Below are 23295 nucleotides of genomic sequence, written 5' to 3'. Positions count from 1 at the left end.
GAGCCCAGACACACTGTCTCTCAGCTGATTTTACTCAGGTTATTTAAAGCAGACATTGATAGCTCTGAAGTCAAGGCAGTTGAGCATGGCCGCCAGCGGCTAATGAAGGTGAATGTCAGGAGCCATCATCGAAGTGATTAGTATAATTAAACTGAGCTGTGAAATGCCACTGTAAGCAGCAGAAAAGTCCCTCTGATGGGAGGTTTGTTTCACTGGACTGAAAACTAGGTGCTTGCTTTTAATCTCCTGATGCACTACCTATGGGTGTGCTGGTTTTCCTTTGGTTTTCCTTTGCATCAGCCTTCTCATCCTGACGCAGTCACTGAGGGCTGCCCGCATCTTGGCAGCTGCTCTTGCCATGACCGTGGACAAGCTGCTTCATTTTTTTTGGTCTCACTTCCCCAAGCTGTAAAGCACAGATGAAAATATTTAGCTGCCTACCTGACAAGGCTGATGTGCAGATTAATTAATATTTCTCAAGTGCCTTGAAAATTGCTAAGTATTATTGCTACATAACAACTGTTGCTATGTGGGGGAAATTTCTGCCGCCAGATCCAGGCACGGACACCGCACCTACATTTCCTGGCCTCACAGAGGTCAAAGCCTGGCTTTGCTACAAGCATGCAGCCAGAAGAATCCTCCTTTTGGCCTCTCCTTTTGGCTTTGCTCGTGTTGCTTCTTCAGCTTTTGTTATTCCCTTTAGTACGTCAGGTGGTGCAAGACAACACCACCGGATACATCTGTGTGCCCCATCCCAAAGCAACACAAGTGATGGTTTCTTCCAGAGCCCGGGCAGCAGCTGGTCTTGGCATGGCTGGGCTGCGTCAGAGCATGGCTTGCTCCTGTTGGGATTTGACAGGCTGCCGATGCTGGGCAGCCCTGGAGCAAACCTGTTTTCCCTGGGTGATTGGCCATACCCAGAAACAGCGTCAACACTCAGCCCTGAAAAACTGCTTGGCTCCTGCTGTGGAAGCAGCAAAGCAAGGGTGGATCTGCTGAGCTCTGCAGGCTGTGATACCACACCTTAGTATCTGAGTGACTCACGAGGCGCTCCACAAGTAGACAGTTTAATTTCTCTTCCCCTTTTTGCAAAACTGGGGTATGAGTTTTTAAAAAATAACATGTTTTCCCCTCCATTTCCTAGTTTTCCTGTGGGAAAACCTTGTTTCCCATGGCTGTGAACCCTGGCTTGGTGGGCATCATGTTGGTCACTCCCATTGAGGAGCATCAGTGTTGCTGGCACAGAGGAAGCAGGGTGAGCCTGGGTTGAGCCAGTGGCTCTCAGACCATCATTGAGCCTCAAAGGCAACAGATATATTAATAAATTGTGTCCCAGGTGGTTTCCTGGTCCTGAGGCCAGCTGGCAATGTACTACTGCTGTCAAAGTCTCCTGCAGCCCCAGGCAAGCTGGGTCCATCCAAACTGCCTCCTCCAAGTGGACCCCAGTTCATGTGATTTCCTAACTATGCCTGAGCAATGCTCGGGCCTTGTCCAAAACAATGCTGAGGCTCTGGCATGGGTTATTTTATTGTCACAGACACAGCGAATATGTTTTAGGGGCTGTTTATCAAGTGATTAGGGGCCATTTGGTGATGGGGTCCTGGTAAAGACCACCAGTGGTGGGCGGAACAACATCGCATCTTCCTCAAGCTCATGCAGGACGCAACAGAGCCACCAGAGCCCAGGCTGGTGGGCAGGCAGGGCTGAGCATTTGCTAGGAAGGTGAGATGCTGGCTCCTGGTAGTGAGTCTGTGCTTTCACAGCTCTGATTCATTCTGGGTTGCAGCAAGTTGCCATACCCCAAGCCTGCAGGCACTGGCCTGGGACACTGCGTTCTTCATCATCTGGATAATAGTCAGAGCAAGGCTTTTTCCTCACCAATATCGCAGTAGCTCACTTAAGGCCAGCCCATGTAAAACTGAGGGGCTGCACAAGGGGTGAAAGGTGAAAGGACAAAATCACTTCAAATGAAGTTCAGTGGCAGTAAATGCAAATTAAAGTGCAACAGCAGGAAATGGGTGAAAGCAATGAGATTTGGTATTGGCTGCATCAGTCCAGGAATGAAATACAGCTATGAATGGTCAAGTGTTGACTCCAAAATCCAACAGTGCCCTAAAAGCAAAAAGAAACCCCAAATCAGTGGTACGATCCAGAAGAAGACCCTGAGAAGGGGGCAAACACAACAGGTACTGTCTGGTCTACAGAAGAAACAACAAGAGCTGCTGCTGACCCTGTCCCACAGGACCCCTCATCAAGCGGAGAAAATGAGGGATTTGAAATATTTGGCATAAATCCCCTGAAGCTCATTGTCCAATGCCTCTACAGTTGGAAGGAGCTGTTCAATTCCTCCCCCAAACTCATTACCTACATCACCAGTGGTGCCTGAGCCTCTGTTTGGGGACCACTGGAGATACCCAGAGGAGACCTGCCAGGGCTGGTCCCAGCCAGGCCACTGTGGGTCTTGCTGTAGGCATCTCACCACTCTCAAAATGGTTGAAGGGGTTGAAGGTGGCTGTGCCAGACTGGCCCCAGGGTGGCTTTTAATCAGGTCCTGGCTGCAAATCCCCCTTGAGCAATGATTAAACAGATCTTGTTTTGGCAGAGCCCATGGTGCTCTCCTTCCCTTTAACTTCTTCCTTGGTCTGCAAGCCTTCAAACAGCCAGAAGACACTGTGTTAAACATATTTTTTTGAGTGGGAAAGACGAGGAAAGGGTATTAATCTGTTACCACGCAGCCAGCTCATGTGGCTTAAATCATACCTACAGCGGGCGTTCTGGCATATGAGTTCCTAGGCAGAAAGCACAGGACTTTTTCCATAACATGTAGAGCAGGGAGGAAAAAAAAGCTTTGGCTGCTTATATTGAATACAAACAAAAATATATAGACATCTGTGGTTTTGTGTGCTTCATGGGATTCAAGGACTCAAAAGCTGCTTTTTTTCTTCAACTAACCTGTGGTTAGGCAGCATGGACTTGGACGTGGTGTGCACCAGTATCTAAGCGGTAAATTGGCAAGGAGAGCGGTGACACAGTGATGTGCATGAGCCAAAGTTCTGTCCTCATGGTTCCAAGGGTCTGCTGTATGCAGTGGGTGCTGCTCCTCTCAGAGGAGGGTGTGAGAGGGGGAGCTAAATGGTCTGGATGGGAGATGGTGTTATGGGTGTACCCACAGCTTGCCAGTCCTTTTAAAATACAGGTAAGGTACCAATCTCAGCGCATCCATCATTCATGTTCCTGTGTTGGCTGGTAGTGTTCTTGGCCAAGCCATTTCATTCTTCTCTGCTTCAGTTTCCTCATGTGTAAAAGGGGCTGTGGAGGTCACCTATGAAGTGAACCCATCCTGTGGGTGCTAGGAGCACTCACAAGCTGATGTTTATGTACTGATATTCTTATTACATCAACCTCCATACTGATACACCAGCTCTAACAAGCAATGTGTGATGTTTTCATTTCACCTAATTATGGATTTAAATACACTGTGCTAAAGTAACACCTGCCTCCTCTATTTTGCTGGTTGTGTCGTGGGTTGGGTGAGGGGGAGATGCTACCACATCCTCCTCTCTGGGAAAATGCATGGGGCTGATGTCCTTCCAGCCAACAGCTTCAGAGATTGCACTTTAGAGAAGAACAAAAGAAAAAGAAGGAAAAAAAAACCTTTAATTTTGGGAGTGGGTGCCTGGAAAAGCTGAGATATGTGTTTGCATGGTCCGTGGGAGGACCACTGTGAGGTTCAGCAGCAGCCAAGTACCTTCTTCCATCTGAGCCACCCGTGACATGCTGCTGGGGTGCTGCTGGTGGAGGGCTGACTGCACCTAGCAGGATACAGTTGGTGGGGAAATCACTGCAAATGCTGAACAAACTTTTCCTCTAGACCCACGTGCAAGGAAAAAAACAATGAAATACATGCCAGAGCGTGCGGGGTACAATCCTGTCATCAGTGGGGGGCAATGGGAAGCTTCATGTGCTGCTTAAGCTCCTCTTTTGCATTTGTCTTCAAAGTGAGATCCTCTGAAAGGACTGCAGTTTTTGACCCTCATCATTATTTAATGGACCTCAGCACGATTGATACCTGTCCATCTATGTGGCAACTGCGATGCAACCACCAGCAGCATCCTCACTAAACACCGTGCTGGTGCAACAGCTCCATCCCTACCTCCTCTCTGCAGTTAAGAAGTGTCCCTTGATTTTACATCTCTGAAAATATGCTTTGAGAGGGTAGATGTTTGCCTATTAACTTAAAGCAAATCACATTTCTAAGAACCGGTGGAAGAACATAATTTAATTGGTGCACACTATTGGCCTGATTGATTGCGAATGATTGTACAGCCACCCATTTACTCTGTCTAAGTGCAATGCAGGTGCAAGCACACATCCCCACCACTGGGCATGGAAAAGGAGGGACCAGCTGCCAAGCTCAGAATGGTTCATTTTTTCTGCCATGATTTAATGTTGAGTCTTTAATGGACCAAAGGTTGAGTTTGTAATGAGCTGGAGGAATTAGCACGCTCCTTTCGAAGAAGCACGCTCTGGGTTACAGCATCACGTCTTATGTTTGACATACTCTGACCTCCTGTCAGCCAGCACTAAATATTGATTTGCTTAACCCTTCCAAAAAGGAATTCAGCATTGACTTGTAGTCTCAAATATTTTCATGTGACTGAAGTCTGACTAATGACTTAATCACAGATCATGGCACCGAGCCATGGTGATCACCCACACAGGCATGCATGGCAGCATGTCGTGGCACAAGCAGCTGTCCAGCACCCTGTAATCACGCTTAGTCCCAGCAGCTTTGGTCCCCTATGAAGTTTGTTTGGATGTAGGTTTGAATCCCTCCAAATCTTATGGGCTGGATGAGAAAGGCAATGCTAACTTCCATTTCATAGCCTGGTGAGGTGGCTGGCTTAGCAAGGCATGAGGACACTCCTTGGGGACATGGGTTCTCCTCCAGGAATGAGGGGCATCTCCAAGGTTTTGAGAAGGACTTGGTGAATTATCCTGGCAGGTTGAACTTGGCCAGCCCAGGTCTAGAAGATGATCTGGGCATGGCCAGGAAATGCATTGGAGCCAGACGGGTAGTTTTGGACCTGCCATGTGCTTTTAGGGATGCAAGGTGTTTAGTGGCATGGCAGTGAGCCCAGCTAAGCCACTCTGGCTCGGGGTCAATTTATTTAATAATAAAGACAGGAGCAGTGAGGTGTGGATGAGCTGTTGCTGTTGGGGACACATATAGTTTAGAGCAGCACAGAAACCTGGCCAACAGACTTTACTGTTTCTTCATCACTGCAGAGAGATCACAGGACCATACGTGCTCTGATGAGAACATTAGAGGGGACCATGTGTTGTTTTATTTTGCATCTGACTCAGAAAGCCTGTTCGACACGAACACTGGAACATTATGTGGCTGTCAGAAAACAGAAAATAGTTGTTTAAATATCAAAGATTATTTCAGAGCACCACTTTGCTGGGCAGCAGCTCCAAGTTTCAGTGACAGAAGGGAAAAAATGGTCTGAAATGAGATGGATCAGCAGAGGTGATGCTCTGCCTACCTACCCTCCCTTCTCCAACCAATTATCCATCATGCTGGGCCACCTCAGGACAGCTTGGCTCCCCAAAAACGACTGTCTTTTATGTTTCAGCTCCTTCCTGTCTCACCATGGGGTAGTACAAGATTATGGGACATGGGGATGTGGTGGGATCACAGGGAAAACCAGCCCCCAGGCTTGCTGCAGGCAGGTAGTTGAGCTATGAAGGCCAGCTTTTAGCACCAGCTTCTCCAGACCTCTGGGCATGTCACAAAAGACTGTGAGCCTTGAGTGGCAGTGGCTTTTTTTCCACAGCAAAGGACATGTGTTAAATACAAGTAAAGACCAAAAGCAGCCATAAAACTCAGCTGTTTCCTCTCCTTTTTTTACTTTTTTTTAATAAAGTGGGGAAAGAAAATCTTTCTGAAAACTGTTCCTCCTACAAGAGCTACGCTTTGTAATGCTGATTTGTCTCAAGGTTCCTCTGAACTGTGTTTGAGAAAGAAATGAATCCCAAGGCAGTAGGGAGATTGGGAAGGGAACTGTTGAGCTGGGCTGAGCCAAGGAGTTGTGTGACGGATAAATGCTTGCACGGATTTAAGAAGGGATGGGGCCAATTCATGAAACAGATGTCCATCAAAGGCTATTTATCACTAATTTAGAGTTAAATAAAAGAGGATCAGCAATGGGATGCAAGCCTTGGTCCTGCTATGGATGCTGCAGATGCTGTCCGAGGACACAGCTAGGCTTGGCTCCAGCACCAGTGGCTCCTGGATGCTGGGATACTGGAAATCCCTCATCAGCACTTCAACTTCTGTGGGAGGGCAGCATGGTGAGGCAAAATCAGGAAAGAGCATCCCAAGGGTCAAAGCGATAAACTCATTAGCTGCTACAGAAGAGCACAGTGGGAGAGAGCAGCCCAGAGCAGCTCTTGGACGCCATTCAACACAGCAAGGGTACCATTCGCTGTGTCAGGACATGAGTGTATGGGCAAGGCAAAACCCCATGAGCTTGTCCACTCCCCCCAGGCTTTCTTCAGCATCCTTCATATGTGCTTCTGCCAGCTGCATCTAATTCCTATATGGCTTAGTAAAATGAGCATGGGACTGCAGCATGAGGTCTCCTGTAATCTAGCCCCAGTATGCCCCAGGCCTAATGTTCACCTCTCCATGCCTCTGTTTCCCCTAGTAAATTGGATAATAATGAGATCTATTAACACTGTCATGTTACATCACGTGTGTGGCAAGTGATTCATTACCCACAAAGCTCCGAGCACGTAAGGCAGCACGCAGGGGTCAGGCAGCACTGGTCTCATCCTGGCGTGATGCCTGTCCATGATTACGGCAGTTTTCCACCTATCCCTCACCTTCTTCCCCATCCCATCTCCCCTAGCTTTTGTCCCCCATCCTGGGGAAGGAAGTGCCTGGTCCCTGGGAGGAGAGACGTGGCTTCTTCCCAGGTGGGACCCAGTGGGCTTTCAGTGCCAGGGCTCAGGCCAGGAGCTTCTCCACCCACGCCCCCATGCTGCCGTCACCTGCCACCCATCTCCCATGTGCCTGCACACGTGCTCCTTACTCCCCCGTGGTTGGGTCCCGTGGGAAGCAACACCTCCAGCAGCTATGGGGAGATGTGAGGTACACTCCTGCTTGAGAGCAAGGGTATGACTTGCCCCATAGCAAAGGATTAGGGGATGCTGGTATCGATAGCTCAACAAAGAGGAGATTAAAGGATGCCTCGACCAGAGGGCTATAAATACCTAGGTTGGAAATAAAGCAGAGATAATGGGCTGCCGAGCGGGGAGAACAAAGTTACAGCAAATCCAAAGGCAAACTAATAAACGTTCAGCGGACAGCTCAGTTTTAACACCAGGCTTTGTTTGTAGCAGTCGCCAAAAGTGGGGGTGGATTTACCATCAGGGCTGTTTTTGTCTCTGGTTTCTACACTTCTTTGAAAGAAATACCGCCTTTGAGGCAAAGGCTATTTTCAAGATACCCGGGGTTATGTGCCAGAGGTCAGGAGGGATGATCACCCTGACACTTCGGTTCTTACAGTCTGCGAGCGGTGAATTATATCTCTTAATCTCTCCTTAAAATTCCCAGGGCCAATGAAATCAGGTTAACGACTAGTAGAGCTGTGCTTATACAGCCTGGCACCACTAATGGTTTCTAAACCTTGCTAATGCTCCAGCAGCTCTCAGTGTGATGGCAAGGAAAGCATCTCTGTTGACTTTGTGTGTCATGCTGGGGCAGGACCATGTCTTCTTCTGGGTTATGCAGTGGTAAAAGCCCTTGTTTCCCTTGAAAATCTGTTTATTTGTTTCTCACTATGTACAAGAAAACAAAAATAAGTTTGAAGGCCACATCCAGGCTGTGATTTCCCTTAAGATATGGCAAGCATAGAACAAAATCAATTAATGTAGTCTTTCTTTCCATTACTAGAAAGGTCTTTCAGCTGAAATGGTGTTTCAAATAATTTATTTCAAGAATGTATTCTGTCTGAACAAATGCTCTTGGAGAAGCACTGTAATAGTCATCATCAGCAGTACTGCTGGAGCAGCCTATGGTATAGAGCGATCTCCCTGTCTTGCTTGAAATATGTTTTTATATATTTATTTAAGCACCCAGACACACATAGCAAGATATATCTGGGCAGGACTGGGGCAACACACCATGGGTTATAATATCCAGGATTATTTATTGCACTCTGGCAAAGAAATGAAGCTAAAAACCCAGAGCCAGCTGTGAGCCCGAGCAGCGTTGGTCTTTCATGCCAGGACAGCCGCCACTCTATCCAGTTTGTATTCAGTTCTGAGCCTGTGTAACAGCCTTTGAGCATCACCCTTGACTCCTAGCCAGTGGGTTTCTTATTGCGCTGTTCTTGATTTTGTTATTAAAAAACAAAGAGGCTGTGGTTTGCATAGATGGGGAGGGTTGCTCACGCAGGAACATTCTTGTAACAAATATTTTGGAGGATTTTGTTGTATCTGTAAGAGATCTATTAGCTGAAATGTCCCTTATTCAAATTCTCTGAGTGACGCGAGGCTCCCAAGCTTTAAACGCATGCTTGGCTGCAGCTGCTGGATCCCAGCTGGTGGGGATTGCTGCCCTGCCATCTATCCCCAATATATATCACCCCAGCATTGCACAAGCAAGGACCTGGAGGTCAGGACCAAGATCCATAAACATGCATGGATGTTTGGAAAATCAACTTTTATTGGAGGAAGGGACAGCACTCCCTGTGTTCCTGCCCTGGGTGTGTGATGCAGCCCCGCTCCGCAGCCCCAGCAGTACCCAGCTGCCAGCACGGCCAAGCCACACTCAGGGGGATGGAGGTCTGCGTTTCGGGTTTCACTTGCTGGAGCTGGGCTCACTGGCAGCGGGAACCTCCCCGACCCCCTCTGCAAATGGTGGCACTCCAACATAGATATGGTATGTGCATATATACATACAAGTGTTATAGATATACACATGCATATTTGTGTATAAGTATCTGCACATGCAAGGGTCTGGAGAGCAGGTCACATGAGGAGCAGCTGAGGGAGCTGGGGTTGTTTAAGCCTTGGAGAAGAGGAGGCTGAGGGGAGCCTTTATCGCTCTCTACAACTACCTGAAAGGAGGTTGTAGTGAGGTGGGTGTTGGGTCTCTTCTCCCAAGTTACTAGCAATAGAACAAGAGGAAACAGCTTCAAGCTGTGTCAGTGGAGGTTTATGCTGGATACCAGGAAAGATTTCTTCACTGAAAGCGTGGTTGGGCATTGGAACAGGCTGCCCAGAGAGGTGGTGGAGTCACCATCCCTGGGGGTATTTAAAAGACATGTAGACACAGCACTTCAGGGCACAGTTTAGGAGACATGGGAGTGTTGGGTTGGCGGCTGGACTTGATGATCCCAGAGGTCTTTTCCAACGTTAATAGTTCTGTGATTCTATGATTCTATATATATATTTGAATATGTGCACATGTGTAGATATATACATACATATAGATACACATACATATACACATGCATATAAAGATATACACATGTATACAGACATATATACATGTATGCAGATGTACATGTACATACATACAGACATATACACACAAAAATAAGCATACATATACCCACATCTATGTGCACACTTACACGCGCACAGGTGCGTATATATGTACGTGTGTCAATGCACATCCATACGGACACCCATACCGCTGCGGCACGCGACAATCCCCGCAGCCCGGGCAAGGGGCGGCACTACAAGTCCCGTCATGCCGCGGGGTGGGGGCGTGGCCCCGCGGATCTCCCTCCCCCGCCCGCCTCTGCCCCGCCCCCGCCGGTGGGGTGCGCGAGCTGGCGGCGGTGGCTGAGGCAGAGGGCGGGCGGTGCGGTGAGGCGCAGCGGGGAGAAGCGAGAGAGGGGAGGCGGAGGCCGAGGCCGAGGCCGAGGCCGCTGTCCCTGTGAGGCGGCGGAGCCGGCGTCGATCGGGTTGTTCTCTCCGACCTCTTCTCGGCAGCTGCTGCTGCGGCTTCCCGGCTTGTCGCTCGCAGCGCCGGCCCGCCGGAGCCCGCGGGGGCGGGGGAGAGCGCTGCGGAGGCTCCTTCCCCTCTCGCCCAGCTAGGGCTGTCGCCCGCCGCGCGGCCGTGAGGAGACGGGGACGGAAACTGAGGCTCCCCCTTCCCCTTCTTTCCTCCTCTCCCCGCCTCCCTCCGCCGCCTTGGGGAGTTGCGACTGTCGGCGTGGGGTGCGTCTTCCGCCTGCTTCCTTCCTTTCTGGGGTGAGTATCGCGCCTGTCGCGACAGACCCCCATCTACGCGCCTGTGTCGCGAGGGGGAAGGCGGGCTGGGGGCCTGCCCGGGGGCTGCCCGCTGTCTTGCCCCCCTTCCTCCGCCGCCCTGCGCGCTTTGTGTTGCGCCTCCGCAGGGTTGCCTTTCTGTTGCTGGTGTTTAATTTTTTTTTTTTCGGGGAGGGCAGTTTGTTGTTCTTTTTTTTCCCGTTCTTTTGTTTTTCTCCTTTTTTCGTTTTTCCTTGCCGCCCACCCGGAGTTGGCCGAGCCCCGCTGCGGGGCTGGATGTGCTGGGGAAGCTCTTTGTCATGGAGCGGCTGCCGAGCCGCCTGCCCCCGGGAAAAACACCAGGTTAAAAGAAAGAAAGAAGAAGTCGTTCATTCAGTATTTGGACTCAGAGGCTTTGTTGAATTCGAGGGGTAGGTTTTTTTTTTGGCGGCGGTGGTGGTGTTATATGTTTTTTTTTTTTCGGGGAGGAAAGAGTCCCCCCGAAGTCCCGGCTCCATTTATCGCAGCCTCCTGTGCCGGAGCGCTGAATGGGAGCAGCACGCAGGCGGGTGAAAACAAAACAAAGGGGGATTTTGTTTTGCTGGCGTTAACCTGTAAAATCTTGGTGGGAAGGCTTGCTTCTTTTTTTTTTCCCTTTTCTCTCCTAGCCCTTCTAAATTTGGTGCTGTTTTACTTTGGAAGAATCAGATAGCCGGTAGATAAGTTGTATCTCTTTAATTTTAAGCTTCTTGGGGAAATTACGAGGTTCCTCTCGCGTATCCTCAGCCTTGCCTCTTTTGTGAGCAGCCTGCCATCCAGCGCGCAACTTTCGTCGGGTTTTCCTTTTCATTCTTTTTTCCTTTTTTTTTTTTCACGTAGTTAAATAATGCGGTTTCAGGAAGAACTAATGGCAGAAGGACATTTCTGCCTGTAAGAGCCGTGGAGAAGATTATTAAAAGGCAGGGGAGAGGAGAAGCGTTTTTGTGTTGAGCTGAATAATTCTTTTGCTTCTTAAAAGGGACAACGATATTTTGAAGCAATTATTATATTTTTATACTGAAAGTTTTTTCTTTTTTCCGTTGTTTTTAACTACCCCTTCAAAAACTGCAGCTCTCTTACCTCTGCAAAATGTGGCTTCTAGAATGCATGCAAGCAAAAAGCAGTCTAGCTGTAACGCTCGTGTTTCTGGCCTTACCTTTTAAAGGCCACAGATTTGTTTTCGCTGGGGACTTTTCTGCCTTTGAAACACACCACTTGGCGAGTAAAATTACAAAGCATTTCGGCCAGACAGAGCTGGCGGTTCTGCATCCGAAGGAGGATGGGGTTTATTTTTTCCATTTTGAACGCGTGTGGGGGGCGGGGGAAGAGCTGGGGGGAAAAAAAAGGCCATTTCCGGTTTCTGTTCAGCAGTTTTTCTTTTTTTTTTTAAACAAAGAAGCAGCCAGATGACCTGTTGATGATACATCTTCTGTAACTTTTTGTGCCAAAAGGCGCCGGTAGGTTAGTGGAGGTGAAAGCTTCAGCTGAACAGGCTACCCAGATTTTTGTTTGCATGTGTTGTGTGGTCCGTGTGGCTTTGTAATGTTTTAGGCTGACGATTTTGGAGTGAGTAATGTAGTGCCAGACATCTGCACGGGACACTTCCCCCTCTCCTCTCCCCTGCCCTCCTTCCGCCCCAAGAAAAAGCCTGGTTTGTAGAAAATAGAGCATTTGTCATTGGAAAATTAGACCCTTCGAGTGCTGCATAAGATAAGTGTCCTAACTGCTCGTATGAATGGCCAGGCAGGAAGCTTTAGGAATGTGTTTTAGTTGTGTGTGTGTGTAGGCACCTACTGGGTACCTTAAGCTTAAACATCTCCTATTTCAGATGGATTAAACTTGCAGGAGCACTTGTGTTGTGCTGAGTATAGTCTTGTGAAGTCTGCCTGTTTCTGTTCTTACTGAACACTGAAATGTATTCCTCAGAGCAGCAGGACACCGCGCTAGTGTTTGTCTTGGAAATTAAAATTTTGAGTAACTACTAGCATGTCAGTTAAAGCAGAACTTTAATCTTAGTCTAAAGTGTGTCTGCTACAATTGTTTTGTATTTTGGTGTCAATACTGGTTTCTATTAAGAAACTAGGCATGGAAAACAGGATCCTTTCACTTGAGGATTTATAGCTAGAGATTGTGTCTTTGTACCTGCAAAATAAAGCATCACCTGCTTGGAGCCAGTGGCATTTAAAACTCTTATTCATTTGGAAGGAACTAATTACAAGTATATTTTGATATAAAATGTCATCTCAGACAGGAACTCTGGAATACAGGAAAGCAGAAAACCCAGAGTCATTTGTAGATGGTAATCCATACCCTGGGCTAAATAAGGTAGAATGGGGGTGTTTCATGAGAAATCAAAGTCACCTTTAAGTGCATGCTTGTAAGTGAAAAGACACAGTTGATTAGGAATTCCTGCAGGATGCCAGTAATTGGAAGTACTTGTTGCTAGCTGGTCACTGCACACCTTGCTAATTAGTAAGTAAAAGCTTTGACTGTAGGTGACATCAAGAGGAAGAAGTCCAGCTCTTTTGCTTCCCAGACGTTCTCTCCTTAATCCCCATATTCATGGGCATGCTGACAAACTGTTGAAGGAAGTGACAGCAGAGATGATGTAGGAAGTAGGTCGAGCACCGCTAAATACTGCGGAGAGAGTTTCAGTGGAAAAAAGTAAGCATGTTTCCATCTGATGTAGCTTCTGTTTCCTTTCAATCTACTGGTTAACAGGATGGACCAGTAAATCTCATATTCCTACTGTGATCCCCTGGTTCTTCTGAAATTAATGTAGCATCCCCGAACAGGCCCAGTTAGTATATCTGGATGGAAAGATTCATGGGGAAGAAGGCAAAACAGTGATTTAGTTCTGATCCCATGAAGTGACAATCGTGTCAGCTGGGCAAAGCTGAAATGGCTCTGTGTTTCCCAGGAGGCCGTGGGTTGCTCATGGGATGGATTTCCGTTTCCTTTTCCCTGTGCTGCTGTAGGTTCACCAACGGGAGGCTGGACGTGGGCTGGAGCAATACAGTAGCATTGTTGTGTGCTCCTTGTGGCCTTTAATGTTTTGCTGTGGCAATTAATAGTCACAAGTGATTGTTGTTTAAAATGTTTGAATTGATGTATTAAAAAACCTGCCTTCCAGGTAAAAAAAAAAAAGTTCTTTGAGATGCTAGAAACCATCCTTAAAGTAAAAAAAAAGGCAAGCTCTACCCTGTTGCTGCTTTGTCCTAAAAGCAGTAAAAACTATTGCCAATAACTGGATTTGCAGAAAAATTACAGCCTTGCACTATGAATATGTTTACCAAGTGTTTTGTATTTACATTGATTTAAAAAAGAGATCTTGCTTCAAGTAGGAAGAGGTGCTTTGATGCTTTGCACAGCTTATTGGCTACCTAGGTGAGTCCTGTGCCATAGACTTCTTTTGCTGACCCTTGTAATGTCATTGGGAGCACCAAATCTTGCTGCCTGCTTAAAAGGACCTTTCTGGAATAACCCTGTAGTCGTGAATGGATGTAAAATAGTTGACTGGAAACTACAGGCTCAGCAAGAAAAATCTGCTGGCACCCTGTGCTGAAGGTAGGTCATCAATACCAGCATTGCTCCAGCAATGTCTCCTGGCTGGCCTACTAGGTGTAAATGCTGTGAAGGTGGTGTTCTGCGACATGGGTTCAAGTGTGAACTAGTCAGCAGCTTGTTTGAGTCAGGCTGAATGCAGCACCTGGATGGAAGTGTTTGGTTAAAGATTGATGGTATCTATCCTCCGGTCTTTGCCGTGCAAGAATACAGTTCAGTTCATGAATAAGTAATAAAAGTTAATCTGCTGACCTTGTTTCTTAATCCATGCTGCTGAATTCAATTGTAGTGACTTGACTGCCACCCGTGGTATATACTTATATAAATGCTGAATTTTAGGCTCATCTCATGTGCTCATGCACTGAACCTTGCAGTGCATTTCTGGCTGTGGTTTCAGGATTTGGAATGTCCTATAACTGTACTGTCCTAATTGAAGGTATATGGCAGTTATCAGAGTAGGAGCTGTCAAAACCTCTTACCCTGGCTCCATAATTATATCCCTGCTGGGAAGAGGATTCATTCGATTCACACTCACATTGCAATACTTTCCGTGTTCACCAGTAGAGTTATGTTGTAAAAGACTTTGGATATGTGTCATGCTGACTCAAACTGCTCTTGATCTCCCTTGATGTTGGCTACACGGCTATGTCAACCAGATGTTTTTCTGTGCCAACCCTGTTTGCAGCAGATTAATTGCATAAATGTGTTTTCAGAAGGGGGAAGGGCAATCCTTTTGTGAGAAGTTTTTTAATAGTACAGAGATATTTGGGCCGGAGAGGTGCTGGTCTGGCTTTACTAGGTAGGGTGAATGTGTATGTGTTAGTGGGAGCAATTGCACCATCTAGACAAACGTTAATCAAAGTCCCAAATGTAGGCAGCCTTTTGCTGATGGAGTGCTTTTGTCAGCCTGTTAGTTTACATATTCGGGATTCTGGGAGGTAAGCATGGCAGTTTTGGCAGAAAAGCTTTTGTCACTAAACGCTGCATTTCCATTTGTCAGTCTGTAACATTTGCTATAGTGGCTGAGGCTCTGTGTTGTAGCCAAGTCTATCGCACAGCACAAATGCACAGCAAGGAAGGTATGAAAAGCTGAAGTTAAATAGACTTCAACCAGAAGTGATCTACAGAATATTGGTTTTTATTATTTGGATAGTTGATAGTATGAATAGCCACTAGAGCATGCTGTTCTGTGGATTGATTGAGTTTTTGAGCAAACGGGATATATAAAGTATTTTGTAGACGTTGGCAAGATATGGGATTGGAGCAAGTTGGTCGAATAAGATTCTTTGGGGGATAGTTTATTGGAGCTAGGATGTGAGGAGAAGATGGAAAGAAAAAACCCAACCAAAACCCCCAAAACCAGAAAAACAATAAACAAAATATAACGCTCTGCCTAGCCAAAGTTGTCTTTAAGTAGACCTTCATCAATGGATTTTTGCTTCCATTGCCAATCAATTCATGTGCCTGGATGTAGTTAGCTGCTTGTATTTCAAGTATGCAATGTTTCTGCAACTATAAACCCCTTTGGGCTTCATTACAAACACTTTAAAATATTCTTTCCTGAGCCTGGATACCTATTTTTCTTACTGCATAGGCAAGGTGGGGGTTAGAGATTAAATTTGAAGGGACTGATTTGTTTTCTGTTAAGACAACTGTTAAGACTTGCTGTGGGTATCAGTGGAGCTTAAGGCCTGCAGAAGTTTCTGGAGACCTAGTGAGAGCAAACTTAGTGGTCAGATTCAAGCGTTGTGCCCTGGCCTTGCTCGCCTTTTCAGTGCTCTTGACTGTTAATCTGAACAGAGTAGTGTAGTGAGCAACTGGAAAGTGGCAGCTGTTGAGTTAGTTTCTCCCTCCCTTCTGCCAGCTTGTCCTCTAGGGTTACCTTAACTTGGGTCAACAACAAAACACAAATGTTTTTTGGGTCAGGGCAGCCAAACTGGCATCTCTGTGTTAGATCTAGCATAAAACTTTTCTGTCCGGCTGGTCATCTTTGTCTAAAAAGTGACCATCAACAGCTGGGCAGCACACGAAGCACCTAGGTGGAACCATGGGCTTTAGATGCGGAAACTAGTGTGCCTATGTAGCCTGAATGTATGGCCCCTTTAACCATGAAGTCCATTGGGATGCTGTAAGACAGCATCAAACTAGTAGCAAAATTAGGCTTAGGGTTTTGTGTGTTTGTGGTTCCTTGTGTTAAGATCATGCCTCTCTGACAGTTACAGATCTGTCCAAAGTGTCTGCTTTCCCTGCCCTCAGTTCTTTCTGCTTTTAATGGTCGAGCAGTATTAAATAGTAAAGTCTTGGTTTTAAAATTGTACAAACTTGAGTACTTAATCTGTATTTTCTTTGCCCTAACACAAATTTGTGTTAAATAAGTGGTCCCTGAAGAATTTCTACTAAGAAATCTCAAGGCTTCTCTTCTCTTAAGTGTTAATATGTATACTGAGATTTTTGTCTGATGCTACCTTGATATCCTTTCCACTTATCTGAAGGAGTTGTACTTCAGTACAATATTTTTGTAAGAATAAATATTGCCTTAATCATGATTTAACACAAGATTCAACTGGGAAAATAAGTAATGGTTCGGTTCTTTTGTCATATCACGTGGCTGAACTATTTATTTGGTATGAGGTCGGGGAAAAAATCCAAAATGCATCTCACATGGAGGCTTACTATAAAGTAATTTGCTTCCTTTTAAAGAACTTGTTGCTCATTTTCCTTCTTTAATGCACCTCTTGGGATAAGCTGCTAATCCTAAAAATATGTCAGTTCCGCCATTTCCCACTAATATATTTTTCCTTTGTTTGGCTTTGGTTTTCTTTTTCCCTGAGCCACTTTAAATACTCTGAGGAATGTTCAACATGGAAGAAAATAAATGCAGGTAGGCATTTTGAGTTGCTGTGTTTAGATCGCTGCTGTATTTAGATCGCTGCTGTATTTAGATCGCTGCTGTATTTAGATCGCTGCTGTATTTAGATCACTGCTGTATTTCAAGGCTAGCAGAAGATGACTTTGAGCTTCTGTTCTACCATGAGAGAGTACAGGGGCCTCAACCCTTAGCTAATGTGTCAGGGTATCTGTTTCCTCTTGGATCTGGCTCCTTTCAGCTGGGCAAGAGCTCTGTTTTGAATTTAGGAAAGAAAATGTAACATGCTACTAATGGCATAAAAAAAAAAATTCTTCTCAGAGAAACTGGGAGAGTTCCTCATGTATAGGAAACCAGAGTTGCTGACACTTCTTTGTGTGTGGGAAACCAGAGTTATGGACTGTTCAGTCCATACTGCTATTTCTGTCTTCGTAATCAAACCTTGATGGTGATTTAGGAATGCTGCTTTCAGAACTTCACAAAAAGCTGTATGATGCCCGCATGTAGTATGACTGCAGTGGCTGTCTGTGCATGGCTTCCTTAAACTAGATATGCTCTAGTATAATCTGTCTTCTGTGCTTGAGTGGCGGGTGGCCCAATCTTAGCCCTAGGACACAAGCCTAGACACAACCTAGGCTTGAATGGCTAACACACGTGAGGCTGGTAAACTTGGGCTGGAGAGAAGGAGGAATGTTGCTTGCTGTACACTTGTTAACAGTTTGGTATGGTCAAGTGACTTATTGTTTTGTGCTCTCTTTCTGCTTTAAAAGAATGAATTAAAGCCACATGTAAAGACCATCTCTTTTTTTTACCTAGAACAAGTTTCCTGCTTGTTCTGGCATTGAATATAGATTCTGTTTGATTGGCATTGTAATGTTAAAAATATTTTTAACATCAGTAGTGACGTTAAGACATTGAATAGTTAGAGGGGAGAACATACCTGTCAAATTGTAAAACAAGTCATCGTGGTAACACCTAACTTCAGCACTGGCTATTTGTGTGTGTTAGGTGAATATTTGTTTAATGTCCCTTCAGCAAAGAGCTGGGAGAGATGCAGCTCAAATTGCTTGAAACCTATGGGGGCATAGCTAGGGGCATATAGTAAAAACTGCTTCTTAGCAGGGAAAAGATTTAAACATTTTTCTCAGTTTCTCAGACTGGTAGTGCAGAGAACCAGAAGGCCCAAAAGTAGGTTTGTAGATGTTTCATTTGTCCTTTTTCTCAGATTATGTTTAGGCAAATTTGTGATGATAGTGCTGGACACTTTAGATCAGACTGCTTTTCTCATCCAATCTATGAATCTGCTGTCCCTGCACTTCTTGGAGTTAAACCATTACATATGCTTACATATCATATATACATATAAATATATAACTGTGCACTTCATACACAGGGATTAGCAGACCAAGTTTAAGACAAGCTATATGGTAATGTCTATTAGCCTGAAGACAGATGATCACCACTTTGTGCTTAGATCACTTTCACAGCCAAGTCATCTCCTCTTGCTTCCTGTGGTAGATGGATCCATCATACTGGACCTTTGCTCATTTGAATTTTTGTAATAAGGTAATTATTATGCTGCTGATAGCCCACATAAATTATTTTAGCATTCATTTGGTGCTGTATGTGGTGCATGTGAAATATCGTTCCGGTAGAGCTTTCCATTTTGGTGCAGCATGAGCTGTTGGCTGTTGGTTAAGGTCTCTGTAAACTACACAAGGTCATTGCAGAGGGCTGGAGTGTGCTGTGGTGAGGGGAGCAGCTGGGTGGTTTTCTTCTTTTCCTTTTTAAAAGAGGTGATGCATTGTTCTGTTGAGGCAGCCACCTGCTGAAGTTGAGGAACTCAACTTGATTGTGCAAACAGATAAATGCAGGAGTAGCTTTTATTTTTATCCATTTTTTTCTTGCCCTTGTGTATTTTTACAGTCAGTACTGTGGCCAGTGTATTAGCTTTGTCTGAGGCTTTCTGAGCAGCAGATATGAACATAGAATAGGTCCTTGTACCTCTCACTGCTGGCTGAGAAATGCCAGGATGCTGTAGTAAAATGCTGGGGCTTGTGACTTAGATATAGCGACTGCTTTTGAATTTCTGTGCCAATATATACACACTATCTACTTTTTTCTCTTATTTAATGAACTATTCATTCCTCTGTTCTGGTAGTGTATGTGTAGTCAGCAAGGGAAACTCCTACCTCTAGAGGCAAAGTGCTACAAGTATTTTTTTCTGCAATCTTCCACTTACTGTAACTTTGAGGAGGAGCTTGTTTAAGTTGTCAGTCACTAAACAGAAGCAGAGATAAGAGTCTGATCCAAAAGATGAAGGAAGGGTTAACCTTTACCTTAAACCCAAGAGGGACCAGTCACAGAGAGAAGTGAAGAGCTTATTTATCATGTCAATAAGCATGTGTAGAAAGTGTCTGATGTCTTTTAGTCTCTTAGAGTCCAAAATAGGAAGTATTGTAGGCCCATTCCTATTACTTTATAGCTATTAATGAGGAGTGACAATCAGATTCATCTAGCCCTTTTGTTATATATTTCAAAACTTCAGTCATCAAGCAATAAGTTTTAAAGATCCAAATAGTGGCTTACATGTAGAGTGAGATGGCATGAGAAGTTTCTTTCCTCCTTACCTTGCTCTGTGCAGATATCAAGTATAGCATCATCTGTTTTCTCTTGCTCTCCAGTTTCCCAAGGCAGGACTGGGGCCACAATCCTTCTGTGCCAGCACCTCATACTGGCCTTAAAGACAAGAGGGGTATGTTCCCTCCTGAATCCCTGGGAGATGTGGGGAAGGATGTATAAGTCCTCCCATGTATAACAGAAAATCTAACAAAGCTGGAATTGCATTTCACTCTCCTGTCCAACTAAGAGGTCAGCACATGGGAAGTGGCGGGGGAGAGGAACCTGTCTGCTGGAATGACGGATGATGTCTCCAAAGTCCTCCATGGGTATTGACTTGTCTCCCTTCTTTTTTTTGTCCTTATTTTAATAAAGGTAAGGAACTCATAGGTGTGTTGATGCTTAATTCACTAATGTTTGGAGGCTGCTACAGAAATGTGAATTAGTATTTAGTTACTAATCAAATCTTCCTCTGCTCTGAGGCATGTAAACTAATGAAGCACCAACAAATATGAACGTAGATGAAAAAATAATGCAGCGTGAGTTTTCTCAGTTCACGCTTCCCATTTCTTCTGCTTCCACTGTGTCAGATGTTCAGAAGCATGTGTCAGTGTGACCACGGACCAGGTACAGAACTTGTCTGAGACACCAGCTAAGGAGGAAAGCACAGTGATTTGGAATATGGGAAGGTATAACATCTGTTTGTAACCTTTGTCACAAGTGGAAGGATTATAAAATGACAAATACTGATTCTCTGCCAGTCAGCATATGCTCAATTCAGTACTGCAGAAAGCATGCCTATTAGATTTAATACAAATATTCCCTCAGAAAGATCACCTTGATTTAATTTGTTTCAGATGCATAAAGTAGAAATGGTCTAAAGCTCTCTGTTTGTTCTTTAAAGAGTAAGTGCTACATTTCTAGCTCTTGGCAGACATTGTCCACAAGTACTTCATGTTCTATTGGGCTTATGCCAAACTTAATGTACTGTGTGTACTGAACGCATCAAAACGAAACTTACTTTAACTTTAGATTTTACAGCTACCATTACTGATTTTTTCTTAGAGCTGTTCCATCCAATCTGCTATAGTTTTAATTTCTTTTCACTGCAGGAATTTGGGGAAGGATCTTTATAGTATTTATTTGTGTGGCTAGGGACTGTTTATGTGAGTGAGAGCTGTAGATCAGATGTCTCTGCAGTGGCCAAACTCTCCATCTATAGAAGCTAAATCAGAACACTATTATTTGTGAACTCCTGTCTTTAATACTGACTGGTATGCTGTAACTAAGGATAGTGCTATAAACACAGTCCATCAACTCTTTCAAGAAACTTGAGTTTTATAAAAACCTGACATGGGAAAAGACTGTTGCAATCAGCTAAACACCAAAAATTGTTAACTTCCGTTTTGCAGTGCTAGTGTACTGTATGAATAGAAGTCTGCCTGTAAGACCTTGGACTCTTCAGAGACAAAAAATGGGAAGAGGTAGGGGAGAGAAACAGTACAAGTAGGAGTTACGGTAGGTAGACAAATAGAAGGAGGAAATAACTGAGTAAAAGACTTGGTATAGTGCAAAAAGCCAACCAACATGGGCTGGACCATTCATAATGTTACAGTCGTCAGGTCTGCAGACCCCTGCCTGACAGCTGTGTCTGCTGCCCTCATATTTTGGCTGTTCATATTTTATTTTCAACCCCCAGGGCCAAGTATCTGTCCATAAGCATGGCTTCTGGCCAGGTGGCTCATAGCCCTCAGAGTGGAGCAGGTTTCGCTTCCATTGTGCCGGTGTGGAAGAGCATGGCACTTGGTGGAGCCTGGTTTCCCCCCCCAACCGCTGCCTCTTTTACTCCTATTGAGCCTCCTTTTATTAAATGACAGTCCATTTTGGTTTCTGCTTTGCAACTTTACCTTCTGCTGGTGTTGCTAGAGTGAAGTTGCTCAGCTCTTCAAAGACATGCATCTAAGTGGGGGACAGAGGGGTCTCTTGATACAGAGACTTAAAATCCCAAGGAGTTCTCCTCTTACTATTAGTAGTCATTGCTGTAATTGAAATACGTGGGAATTCCTGGTTAGTCCTCATTGTAGGCTTAATCCTCATTGTAGGCTTAATCATGGCACTCAGTGGTTTTCATTATGCCTAACTCTTACGCCAAAGGATTGAGCATGGTTTTAAGTCTAACTTCAGTTGTCCAGTCCTCAGCCGTAGTTTGTAGTTCAGACTTACTCTGTCTTAAGGACAGTAATTAGTCTTCAGAAGCATCACTTGAGCTCTGACAATCATCAGATACTATCCCACAGTCTTCAGAGACTTCATTTTATGTCCTCTTCCTGTCTTCTCACTGCAACTTAGCACACATGTGCCTGAGTCTCTGTCGGGGCCTGTTCGATTTCTGCAGTTTACCTTTGCCAAGCAGTGCTAGAAGATGCTTTCCCAGCATGCAACCACATAAACAATTTGCAAAAACTCTTCTACCAATGATTCTTCCACCTGGACCCTAAGATCTGTTAATGTTAGTATGCCCCAAGTTTTGTTGTAGCAACTGGTTATGGAAGTAACTTGCGTTAATGTTAGCAGGCAAACTGCCTCGTTTTTGCCTCCCAAAAGTGTTTTGGTAATTTTTATCTTCGTGTCGTACCTCATAAGAGGAAATGGTGCTGCATAACTGAGTTGGCTAATGGTGCTTGTCTTCCTTTGTGTCTCAAGTTGTCCCAAGTCTTAGACCCCCAAAGCACAGCAAAATCTGTAATAGAAAAATTGTCCTATGGAGAAATGTACAGCAAGTGACTAAATCTGATGAAGACAGAATAAAGGGTTGTTGCAAGTCTGCTTTTGTAACTCAGACAGAATTTGAAATTTTTTAGTTTATTGCTGTTCCTATACTTGTTTTCAAGCTTAATTTTCAAACATCCTTCATATAAGCTTAGTATTAACTCAATATGCATGCTAATAAGATTATTGCTATACTAAGCTGTCCTTTGCTGTTGAATGTAGCTTTTGTCACCCAAAGGAACAAAGTTAGTTGAATAGAAGAGCAAGTATAAAGAAAACAAAAATTAGCTCCAAAGTTAAGGAGTGGTTATGTTTCCCTGTTCTTCAAGATTAAGCACAGCTTTTTAAGTGCTGCTTATGAACAAACCCTATTTCCTGTCATCTCGCTATTAATTAGTCCATGCATTTAAAACCCCATCATTCTGCTCTTTTTTGGAAATGAACACGAAGTCAACTATATGAAAGGTGGTCCCAACTCTCTGTTCCTATCTTGTGTCCAGATGCATGTATGGAACCTAGCAGATGTAATTGAGGAACAGGTCAGGATATCATCTAAATGCAGGGCAGCAGGGAGGACCACTGCTTTTGCAGGCAGTGATATTTTATGCTGCCTTAAAATTGTTTACCCACAGAATGTGCCCCTGCTATGTTAGTGGTAACAACTAAGTGCAGGCATTCCTGCAGGTTGTGAGAATAGGTGGTAAATAATAGTTCTAGATGCAGTGTTTCTGTCTTTGCATGCAAAGCTCGTGCCTCTGCACTAGTGGCCAGGTTTGTCAATTAATAGAAGAATTTGTTTTGGAAGGAAACTCTGGAGATCATCTGGTCCAGCTCACCCTACTCAAAGTAGTTTGAAGTTAAAGCCCACTCTTCATCCCTTTATCTTGCATGGTCTTGAGTAGCATACAGCCAGGGTGTCTGGTGACAATACTTGTCTGATGCTTTTCTGCAACTGTCAATCTTCTGTAAATGTAAAACTTAGACTTATCCAGTATAACCCCAGAACATGTTGTTAAATTTCAGTAAATCTTGAGCATGCCAACACCAACTGACTGGTAACTGAATTCCTTGAATAATTTCAAACAACCGAGTATTTGAGTTCCTCTGCGCTAGGACTACTGATTGAACACAGTATATGCTGTGTAAAGACATGTTATTCATGCTTT

At 44.8% G+C, this 23295-nt stretch overlaps 2 protein-coding genes across 3 annotated transcripts in view; one reads left to right on the top strand and one right to left on the bottom strand.

Annotated features, from left to right (window-relative positions):
• The window catches only part of ACTR2 (actin related protein 2), a 516258-nt gene that overhangs the window by 440634 nt on the left and 52329 nt on the right, over positions 1-23295 (bottom strand). The window lies entirely within an intron of this gene.
• The window catches only part of PELI1 (pellino E3 ubiquitin protein ligase 1), a 45235-nt gene continuing 31773 nt past the window's right edge, over positions 9834-23295 (top strand). The window contains exon 1 of one of the 2 annotated variants that reach the window (XM_075088355.1): positions 9834-10275. The gene's annotated coding sequence lies outside the window, so the exon portion shown is untranslated. The remainder of the gene's footprint in view (positions 10276-23295) is intronic. The other variant, XM_075088354.1, reaches the window with a different exon arrangement.

Source organism: Phalacrocorax aristotelis, chromosome 3 (genome assembly GCF_949628215.1).
Source record: "Phalacrocorax aristotelis chromosome 3, bGulAri2.1, whole genome shotgun sequence".
Lineage (NCBI taxonomy): Eukaryota > Metazoa > Chordata > Aves > Suliformes > Phalacrocoracidae > Phalacrocorax > Phalacrocorax aristotelis.
The sequence above is the reverse complement of the archived record's forward strand: the minus strand, read 5'-3'. Positions and strand labels throughout refer to the sequence as shown.